Below are 11628 nucleotides of genomic sequence, written 5' to 3' on the forward strand. Positions count from 1 at the left end.
TCCCGAATGGGGCCATTAACCCATCCTGCTCTAATTTAGCCTCCTTTTGACCTCCCCAAATTTTTCCCTCGGAGTTGTTAGGCTTCGCTTCCTGTTTGGAATTTCTGCGGTGTCCTAAAAGGCGGCCCCGATGAGTCAGGTTTGGGGATTTTGGGAGAGGGAGGATTTGGGGATTGGTTCCTTTTTTTTAGGGCTGGTTCGGGGTTTGGGGTTGATTCAGAGTTTGGGGTTGACTCAAGGTTTGGGGCTGATTCAGGGTTTGTCACTGGTGCAGGTTTTGGGGTTGGTTTTAGGAGTGATTCAAGGGTTTGGGGCTCGTTCCAATTTTTGGGACTGGCTCAGGTTTTGGGACTGGTTCAGGTTTTGGGGTTGGTTCTGATTTTGGGGTTGGTTTTAGGAGTGATTCAAGGGTTTGGGGCTCGTTCCAATTTTTGGGGCTGGCTCAGGTTTTGGGGCCAGTTCAGATTTTGGGACCAGTTCAGATTTTGGGGTTGGTTCAGGTTTTGAGGCCAGTTCAGATTTTGGGACCAGTTAAGATTTTAAGGCCAGTTCAGGTTTTGGGGTTGGTTCAGATTTTGGGGCCACTTCAGGTTTTTAAGGCCAGTTCAGATTTTGGGGTTGGTTCAGGTTTTGGGACTGATTCAGATTTTAGGGCTGGTTCTGATTTTGGGGTTGGTTTTAGGAGTGATTCAATGTTTTGGGGCTCGTTCCAATTTTTGGGGCCAGTTCAGGTTTTTGAAGCCAGTTCAGATTTTGAGGCCAGTTCAGATTTTGGGGTTGGTTCAGGTTTTTGAGGCCAGTTCAGTTTTTGGGACTGGTTCAGATTTTGGGGTTGGTTCAGGTTTTGGGGTTGGTTCAGGTTTTAGGGTTGGTTCTGGTTTTGGGGTTGGTTTTAGAAGTGATTCAAGGGTTTGGGGCTTGTTCCAATTTTTGGGGCTGGCTCAGGTTTTTGAGGCCAGTTCAGATTTTGGGGTTGGTTCAGGCTTTTGAGGCCAGTTCAGATTTTGGGACTGGTTCAGATTTTGGGGTTGGTTCTGATTTTGGGGTTGGTTTTAGGAGTGATTCAAGGGTTTGGGGCTCGTTCCAATTTTTGGGGCTGGCTCAGGTTTTTGAGGCCAGTTCAGGTTTTTGAAGCCGGTTCAGTTTTTGGGACTGGTTCAGTTTTTGGGGCCTGTTCTGTTTTTGGGACAGGTTCCATTTTTGGGACTGGTTCAGATTTTGAGGTTGATTCAGATTTTGGGGTTGGTTCAGGTTTTTGAGGTTGGTTCAGATCTTTTGAGGCCAGTTCAGATTTTTGGGGTTGGTTCAGATTTTGGGGCCTGTTCAGTTTCTGGGGCCGGTTCAGATTTTTTGAGGCCAGTTTAGATTTTGGGACTGGTTCAGTTTTAGGGGCTGGTTCAGATTTTTGGGGCTGGTTCAGTTTTTGAGGCCAGTTCAGATTTTTTGGGGCCGGTTCAATTTTTTTGGGACTGGTTCAGTTTTTGGGACCGGTTCTGGTTTTGGGACTGGTTTGGATTTTAGAACTGGTTCAGATTTTGAGGCCAGCTCAGATTTTGGGGGCTGATTCAGTTTTTGGGACTGGTTCAGGTTTGTGGGGCTGATTTGGGGTTTCTGGCTGGTTCAGGTTTTGTCACTGGTTCAGATTTTTTGAGACCAGTTCAGATTTTGGGACTGGTTCCATTTTTGGGACTGGTTCATTTTTTGTGACTGGTTCAGTTTTTTGGGATCGGTTCTGTTTTTGGGACTGGTTCCATTTTTGGGACTGGTTCATTTTTGGGACTGGTTCAGTTTTAGGGACTGGTTCAGATTTTGGGGCCAGTTCAGATTTTGGGACTGGTTCCATTTTTGGGACTGGTTCAGTTTTTGGGACCGGTTCTGTTTTTGGGACTGGTTCAGTTTTTGGGACCGGTTCCATTTTTGGGACTGGGTTCATTTTTTGTGACCGGTTCTGTTTTTGTGACCGGTTCTGTTTTTGTGACTGCTTCAGTTTTTGGGACTGGTTCCATTTTTGGGACTGGTTCAGTTTTAGGGACTGGTTCAGGTTTTGAGGCCAGTTCAGATTTTGGGACTGGTTCATTTTTTGGGACTGGTTCCATTTTTGGGACCAGTTCCATTTTTGGGACTGGGTTCATTTTTTGTGACCAGTTCTGTTTTTGTGACTGCTTCAGTTTTTGTGACTAATTCACTTCTCCAGCCTTCTCCCACCCCCAAAACTCTCCCAAACCCTTTAACAACCACCCCACATTTTCAACACCACCTCATCCCTCCATCCCCCCCTCCCTCCACTTCCCCATTTATTTTTCCTTTCTCATTTACCCTTCTCAACCGCCTCAAACTGTTTGTGCCGCCTCAATTCCTGAAAATCCAGCCCTGGACTACCCAGGAGAGCTCAAGCAAAGCCTGGCCACTGTTATTACCTTTATTAGAGCCCGCTGCGGCCGCTCTTGCCGGCGTCCTGGAATCCTTTGCCGTGATTCGGCTGCCCGGGGCTGTCCGGGCAGGAATTCTGCTCCCATTCACCAGGGGAGGATGAAAGGTGACACAAAGGCTCTAATGAGAGAATTCTCGCTGCCCCGAACGCCTTCAAAGTGCGGCGGCTTGGGGTTAATGTCCCTCTGCCACCCCTGGCCGCGTCACCCCGGCCACTGAGTCACCCCCCCCCGGTTGTCACCGAGCCCCCGGGACAGGAGGCGGGTGTTGTTATCCCGGTTTTTTTTTTATGGTTGGGGAAATGGGGCCAGCGAAGGCTTGGCCTGGGTTGCCCAGAGCGGATTGAGTCATCTCGGGGTGCAGCGAGGCGGGGGCACCCCCGGATCCCGGCTCGGGAGGGAATGGGAGGGTGGGGAGGGGAAAGAGGGAGAAAAGAGGGGTTTGAACCCAAAAAACAGTGCAAAAAGAGGGGTTTTAACCCAAAAAACAGGGAGAAAAGAGGGGTTTAACCCAAAAAACAGTGCAAAAAGGGGTTTTAACCCAAAATCCTGGGGAGAAAGTGGGGTTTTAACCCAAAAAACAGGGAGAAAAGAGGGGTTTTAACCCAAAAAACAGTGCAAAAAGAGGGGTTTAACCCAAAAAACAGTGGGGGAAAGAGGGGTTTGAACCCAAAATCCTGGGGGGAAATGTGGGGTTTTAACCCAAAAAACAGTGCAAAAAGGGGTTTTAACCCAAAAAACAGGGAGAAAAGAGGGGTTTTAACCCAAAAAACAGGGAGAAAAGAGGGGTTTGAACCCAAAATCCTGGGGGGAAAGAGGGGTTTTAACCCAAAAAACAGTGCAAAAAGGGGTTTTAACCCAAAAAACAGTGTGGAAATGTGGGTTTTAACCCAAAATCCTGGGGGAAAGTGGGGTTTGAACCCAAAAAACAGGGGGGAAAGAGGGGTTTGAACCCAAAATCCTGGGGGGAAATGTGGGGTTTTAACCCAAAATCCTAGGAGAAAGAGGGGTTTTAACCCAAAAAACAGTGCAAAAAGAGGGGTTTGAACCCAAAATCCTGGGGGAAAAGAGGGGTTTAACCCAAAAAACAGGGAGAAAAGAGGGGTTTTAACCCAAAAAACAGGGAGAAAAGAGGGGTTTGAACCCAAAAAACAGTGCAAAAAGAGGGGTTTGAACCCAAAATCCTGGGGGGAAAGAGGGGTTTTAACCCAAAAAACAGGGAGAAAAGAGGGGTTTAACCCAAAAAACAGTGCAAAAAGGGGTTTGAACCCAAAAAACAGTGTGGAAATGTGGGTTTTAACCCAAAATCCTGGGGGAAAGAGGGGTTTGAACCCAAAAAACAGGGAGAAAAGAGGGGATTTTAACCCAAAAAACAGGGGGGAAAGAGGGGTTTGAACCCAAAAAACAGGGAGAAAAGAGGGGTTTAACCCAAAAAACAGGGAGAAAACGGGGTTTTAACCCAAAATCCTAGGAGAAAGTGGGGTTTTAACCCAAAAACAGGGAGAAAAGAGAGGTTTTAACCCAAAATCCTAGGGGAAAATGTGGGGGTTTTTAACCCAAAATCCTAGGAGAAAGTGGGGTTTTAAGCCAAAAAACAGTGCAAAAAGAGGGGTTTGAACCCAAAATCCTGGGAGAAAAGAGGGGTTTTAACCCAAAAAACAGTGCAAAAAAGGGTTTTAACCCAAAAAACAGTGTGGAAATGTGGGTTTTAACCCAAAATCCTGGGGGGAAACGGGATTTTAACCCAAAAAACAGTGCAAAAAGGGGTTTTAACCTAAAAAACAGGGAGAAAAGAGGGGTTTTAACCCAAAAACAGTGCAAAAAGAGGGGTTTTAAACCCAAAAAACAGCGCAAAAAGAGGGATTTTAACCCAAAAAACAGGGAGAAAAGAGGGGTTTAACCCAAAATCCTGGGAGAAAAGAGGGGTTTAACCCAAAAACAGTGCAAAAAGAGGGATTTTAACCCAAAAAACAGTGCAAAAAGAGGGATTTTAACCCAAAAAACAGGGAGAAAAGAGGGGTTTTAACCTAAAAAACAATGCAAAAAGAGGGGTTTTAACCCAAAATAAAGCGGGTGAAAAGAGGGGATTTTAACCCAAAATCCAGGGGGTAAATGTGGGGTTTTTAACCCAAAATCCAGGGGGTAAATGTGGGGTTTTTAACCCAAAAAACAGTAAGAAAAAGAGGATTTTTTTACCCAAAACACAGTGAGGAAAACACAAATTTTTAATCCAAAACACAGAAAAGCAGCTTTTTATCCCCAAAATGTGCCCGTGGTGGCAGGGCCCTCTTTTATCTCCATTTTTAACTTGTTTTTTATCCATGTTTTCAACCCATTTTTTATCCAATTTAACCCATTTTTATCCATATTTTTGGCCATTTTTTAATCCATTTTATCCCATTTTTATCCATATTTTTGGCCATTTTTTATCCATTTTAACCCATTTTTATCCACGTTTTTGGCCATTTTTTATCCATTTTAACCCATTTTTATCAACGTTTTTGGCCATTTTTTATCCATTTTAACCCATTTTTATCCATATTTTGGGCCATTTTTAAATCCATTTTAACCCATTTTTATCCATATTTTTGGCCATTTTTTTACCCATTTTATCCCATTTTTAATCCATATTTTTGGCCATTTTTTTACCCATTTTATCCCATTTTTATCCATGTTTTTGGCCATTTTTTAATCCAATTTAACCCATTTTTATCCATATTTTTTGCCATTTTTTATCCAATTTAACCCTTTTTTATCCATGTTTTAAACTCATTTTTATGCATGTTTTTAGCCCATCTTTTATTCATGTTTTAACACATTTTAATCCATTTTTAACTCATATTTTACCTGTGTTTTTAGTCCGGTTTTATTTCTGTTTTTAACCTATTTTTTATCCATGGTTTAAATCCATTTTTAACCCATTTTTATCCATGGTTTTAACCCATCTTTTATTCACTTTTTTATGAATTTTTAACTCATTTTTACCCATAATTTTAACTCATTTTTACCCACATTTTTAACTCATTTTAATCCATATTTTAACTCATTTTTAACTCATTTTTACCCATTTTAACTCATTTTTATCCACATTTTTAACTCATTTTAACCCACATTTTTAACTCATTTTTATCTCATTTTTACTCATTTTAACTCATTTTAACTCATTTTTACCCACATTTTAACTCATTTTAACCCACATTTTTAACTCATTTTAAACTCATTTTTACCCATTTTAACTCATTTTAACTCATTTTAACCCATATTTTAACTCATTTTTAACTCATTTTTACCCATTTTTAACTCATTTTTAACTCATTTTTAACTCATTTTTACCCACTTTAACTTATTTTAACCCATATTTTAACTCATTTTTAACTCATTTTAACTCATTTTTACCCATTTTTAACTCATTTTTACCCATATTTTAACTCATTTTTAACTCATTTTTACCAATATTTTAACTCATATTTTAACTCATTTTTACCCATATTTTAACTAATTTTTAACTCATTTTTACCCACATTTTAACTCATTTTTACCCATATTTTTACCCATTTTAACTCATTTTAAACTCATTTTCACCCACATTTTAAACCCATTTTAAACCCAACAATGGCCTTCATTAAGCGACATTTAATTAAATTAATTCATTAATCCGGTGCTGCTTTTCCATCCTCCCCCACCCCAGGAGCCTCTTTTGTCCCCTCTGTGCCACTCTGGGCCACCCACAGTGTCCCCTCGGGCTGTCCCCCCACCCCCAGCCGGTGCCACTTTGTCACCTCGGTGCCACCTCTGTCCCTGCAGGACAAAGGTGTCACCTGCGGGGGGATGGGGACAGTGGGAGCAGTTAATTAATTCTCTGATTAATTCCTGGAGCAGCTGGAAAACAAGCGGAGCTGGGCAAGGCGAGGCCAGGGCAGGGGACAGCGTGGGGACAGCTTGGGGACACTGTGGGGACACTGTGGGGACACTGCTGGCCCAGCTGTGACACTGGAGGGCTGGATGTCCCTCCTGGGGACAGATGTGACACCTCAGCCCCAGCCCTGAGGAGGCTGCTGGGGTCACCAAGGTCGCAGGGACACCCGGGTCGTTGTCACCAGCGCCAGCCCCTCTGAGGTGCTCTGTGCCATCCTCAGTGTCACCCTCAGTGTCACCCTCAGTGTCCATCCCCAGGGTCACCCTCAGTGTCCATCCCCCATGTCCATCCTCAGTGTCACCTTCAGTGTCCATCCCCAGTGTCCATCCTCAGTGTCACCCTCAGTGTCCCTCATCAATGTCACCCTCAGTGTCACCCTCAGTGTCACCCTCAGTGTCCATCCTCAGTGTCACCCTCATTGTCCCTCATCAATGTCACCCTCAGTGTCACCCTCAGTGTCCATCCTCAGTGTCACCCTCATTGTCCATCCCCCATGTCCATCCCCAGGGCCACCTTCAGTGTCCATCCCCAGTGTCCATCCCCCATGTCCATCCCCCATGTCCATCCTCAGGGTCATCCTCAGTGTCCCTCATCAATGTCACCCTCAGTGTCCATCCCCAGTGTCCATCCCATGTCCATCCCCAGTGTCCATCCCCAGTGTCCATCCCATGCCCCTCATCAGTGTCCCTTATCAATGTCACCTTCAGTGTCCACTCCCAGTGTCCACTCCCAGTGTCCATCCCCTGTGTCCATCCTCAGGGTCATCTTCAGTGCCCATCCCCAGTGTCCATCCCTTGTGTCCATCTCCATTGTCCATTCCCCAGTGTCCACTCCCAGTGTCCATCCCCCGTGTCCATCCTCAGTGTCCCTCATCAGTGTCACCTTCAGTGTCCATCCCCAGTGTCCATCCCTGGTGCCATCACCAGTGTCCACCTCAGTGTCCATCCCTTGTGTCCATCTCCAGAGCCACCTCCAGTGCCCATCTCATGTCCATCCCTCGGGTCATCCATCCCCAGTGTCCACCAGCAGGATTGTCCATCCATCCCCAGTGTCCACCAGCAGGATTGTCCATCCATCCCCAGTGTCCATCTCCAATGTCCACTGCCAGTGTCCATCCTCAGTGTCCACCCCCAGTGTCCTTTCACAGTGTGCTTTCACAGTGTCCATTCCTATTGTCCATTCCTGGTGTCCATCTCCAATGCCCATGGCCAGTGTCCATCCCCAGTGTCCATTCCTGCTGTCCATTCCTGGTGTCCATCCCCATTTTCCATCCCCAGTCCCATCCCCCACTGTCCATCCCCACTGTCCATTCCTGGTGTCCATCCCCAGTGTCCATCCCCAGTGTCCATTCCTGCTGTCCATTCCTGGTGTCCATCCCCAGTGTCCATCCCCAGTGTCCATCCCCGTTTTCCATCCCCCATTTTCCATCCCCAGTGTCCATTCCTGGTGTCCATTCCTGTTGTCCATCCCCATTTTCCATCTCCAGTCCCATCCCCCACTGTCCATCCCCACTGTCCATTCCTGGTGTCCATCTCCAATGTCCATCCCCAGTGTCCATCCCCAGTGTCCATTCCTGGTGTCCATCCCCATTTTCCATTCACCGTTTTCCATCCCCGCTCCCATCCCCCACTGTCCATCCCCACTGTCCATCCCCAGTGTCCATCCGCACTGTCCATTCCTGGTGTCCATCTCCAATGTCCATCCCCAGTGTCCATTCCTGGTGTCCATCTCCAATGTCCATCCCCAGTGTCCATTCCTGGTGTCCATCTCCAATGTCCATCCTCAGTGTCCATTCCCCAGTGTCCATTCCTGGTGTCCATTCCTGGTGTCCATCCCCATTTTCCATTCCCCATTTTCCATCCCCGCTCCCATCCCCCACTGTCCACCCGCAGTGTCCATCCCCAGTGTCCATTCCCCGTTTTCCATCCCCCACTGTCCATCCCCAGTGTCCATTCCTGGTGTCCATCCCCAGTGTCCATTCCTGGTGTCCATCCCCAGTGTCCATTCCTGGTGTCCATCTCCATTTTCCATCCCCATTTTCCATCCCCAGTGTCCATCCCCATTTTCCACCCCCGCTCCCATCCCCCACTGTCCATCCCCAGTGTCCATCCACACTGTCCATCCGCACTGTCCATCCCCGGTGTCCATCCCCACTGTCCATCCCCAATGTCCATCCCCAGTGTCCATCCCCACTGTCCATCCCCATTTTCCACCCCCGCTCCCATCCCCCACTGTCCCCCCGCAGTGTCCATCCCCAGTGTCCATCCCCACTGTCCATTCCTGGTGTCCATCCCCACTGTCCATCCCCAATGTCCATCCCCAGTGTCCATCCCCACTGTCCATTCCTGGTGTCCATCTCCAATGTCCATCCCCGGTGTCCATCCCCGGTGTCCATCCCCACTGTCCATCCCCACTGTCCATCCCCAGTGTCCATCCCCACTGTCCATCTCCATTTTCCACCCCCGCTCCCATCCCCCACTGTCCCCCCGCAGTGTCCACCCCTCCGTGGCCGCACTCCGGCCGTGTCCCCCCGGTGTCCCCGCGAGCGTGGCCCAGCCCGGGGGGTCTCGAGGTGTCCCCGCGGAGCCACCACCGACCCCGGGGTCCCGGCAGCGACAGAGGCGGCGCCGCACGTGCCGGAACGGAAGGGTTAAACCGGGAGCCGGGACGGGAACTGGAGCAGGCCATGGCCCCGGGGCCGGGGTTTGGCCCCGCCGGGGCAGCGGCAGAGCCGGCTCGGGCGGTCCCGGAGCCGCCGGCAGGGCCGAGCGGGGCGGCGGGGCAGAACCGGGCCGGGCGGTCCCGGCTGGGCAATCCAGGCTGGACAGTCCTGGCTCGGGTGGTCCCGGCTCGGGCGGTCCCGGCTCGGGTGGTCCCGGTTCGGGCGGTCCCGGTTCGGGCGGTCCCGGCTCCGGCGGTCCCGGCTGGACAGTCCTGGATCGGTTGGTCCCGGTTCGGGCGGTCCCAGTTCAGGCGGTCCCGGTTCGGGCGGTCCCGGCTGGACAGTCCTGGATCGGTTGGTCCCGGTTCGGCCGGTCCCGGTTCGGGCGGTCCCAGTTCAGGCGGTCCCGGTTCGGGCGGTCCCGGCTGGACAGTCCTGGCTCGGGTGGTCCCGGTTCGGGCGGTCCCGGAGCCGCCGGAAGGGCCGAGCGGGGCCGGGATGGGCACGGAGCTGGCACCGGAGCGGGGACACGGCGGAGAGGGGACACGGAGCAGAGAGGGGACACGGCATGGAAAGGGGACAATGCACAGAGGGGACATGGCACTGAGGGGACACGGCACTGAGGGGACATGTCACTCAGGGGACACGGCACTGAGGGGACATGGCACAGAGGGGACACGGCACTGAGGGGACATGGCACTGAGGGGACACGGAGCAGAGAGGGGACACGGAGCAGAGAGGGGACATGGCACAGAGGGGACACGGCACAGAGGGGACATGGCACTGAGAGGGGACACGGCATGGAAAGGGGACATGGCACTGAAGGGACACGGCACTGAGAGGGGACACGGCACTGAGAGGGGACACGGCACTGAGGGGACACAGCACTGAGGGGACACGGCACTGAGGGGACATGGCACTCAGGGGACACGGCACTGAGGGGACATGTCACTCAGGGGACACGGCACTGAGGGGACATGGCACAGAGGGGACACGGCACTGAGGGGACACAGCACTGAGGGGACATGTCACTCAGGGGACACGGAGCAGAGAGGGGACATGGCATGGAAAGGGGACATGGCACTGAGAGGGGCACGGAGCAGAGAGGGGACATGGCACAGAGGGGACATGGCACTGAAGGGACACGGCACTGAGAGGGGACATGGCACTGAGAGGACACGGCACTGAGGGGACACAGCACTGAGGGGACATGTCACTCAGGGGACACGGCACTGAGGGGACATGGCACAGAGGGGACACAGCACTGAGGGGACACAGCACTCAGGGGACATGGCACTGAGAGGGGACACGGCACTGAGAGGGGACACGGCACTGAGGGGACACGGCACTGAGGGGACACAGCACTGAGGGGACACGGCACTGAGGGGACATGGCACAGAGGGGACACAGCACTGAGGGGGGACACAGCACTGAGGGGGGACACAGCACGGAAAGGGGGTCACAGCGCAGGGATGGGGTCACAGAAGGAAAAGGGGGTGACAGCACCCAGAAGGGGTCTCACACTGGGGTGGCGTCACCGTTCCGTGTGGGGACACAGCACAACCAGGGGGTGACAGCCCGGGGGGGGGGTCACGGCCACCCAGACCAGGGACAGGGACACCTGTCCCATGTGGGCGCTGTGACCCTGGGGACACTTGGGGGTTTGGGGTCCCTGATTGGGGGTGGGGGGCACACAGCGGTTCCTGGGTGACAGCATCCAGGTGTCCCCATGTCCCTGTGTCCCCATGTCCCTGTGTCCCCATGGCCCCAAGTTCATGGTGTCCATGTCCCTGTGTCCCCATGTCCCTGAGTTCCTGGTGTCCATGTCCCTGTGTCCCCATGTCCCTATGTCCCCATGTCCCCATGTCCCCACGTTCATGGTGTCCATGTCCCCGTGTCCCCGTGTCCCCATGTCCCTGCGTCCCCGTATCCCCCTGTCCCCATGTTCATGGTGTCCATGTCCCCATGTCCCCGTGTTCATGGTGTCCATGTCCCCATGTCCCCGTGTTCATGGTGTCCATGTCTCTCGTGTGACCTTGAGGGACACAGGCAGGGACAGTGTCCTTGGCACGGCCTTTCCATGGGGCTGAGCCCCCTTGGTGTCACCTCCTGTCACATGTCCTTGTCCCAGCTCCTCCAGCCATTCCCGTGTCCCTGTCCCAGCTCTGCCCTGTCCTGCCAGTGTCCCTGTCCCCAAGAGTTCCATCCCCTGTTGTGTGTCCCTGTCCCCAAGGACTGCTGTGTGTCACTGTCCCAGCTCCTCCATCCACTGCCACTGTCCCTGTCCCCAAGGGTTCCATCCCCTGCTGTGTCCCTGTCCCCAAGAGTTCCATCCCCTGCTGTGTCCCTGTCCCCAAGAGTTCCATCCACTGCCACTGTCCCTGTCCCCAAGGGTTCCATCCCCTGCCGTGTGTCACCGTCCCAACTCCTCCATCCACTTCCACGTCCCTGTCCCAGCTCCTCCATCCATTCCTGTGTCCCTGTCCCATCTCCTGCACCTGTTGCCACCTCTGTGTCCCCAGCACTGCCATCCACGGCCTGTCCCGATTCCTTCATGCCTGCCATGTCCCTGTCCCTGTGTCCCTGTCCCATCTCCATCCCTGCCATGTCCCTGTCCCCAC

Source organism: Cyanistes caeruleus, chromosome 30 (genome assembly GCF_971803275.1).
Source record: "Cyanistes caeruleus chromosome 30, bCyaCae1.hap1.1, whole genome shotgun sequence".
Taxonomy (NCBI): Eukaryota; Metazoa; Chordata; class Aves; order Passeriformes; family Paridae; genus Cyanistes; species Cyanistes caeruleus.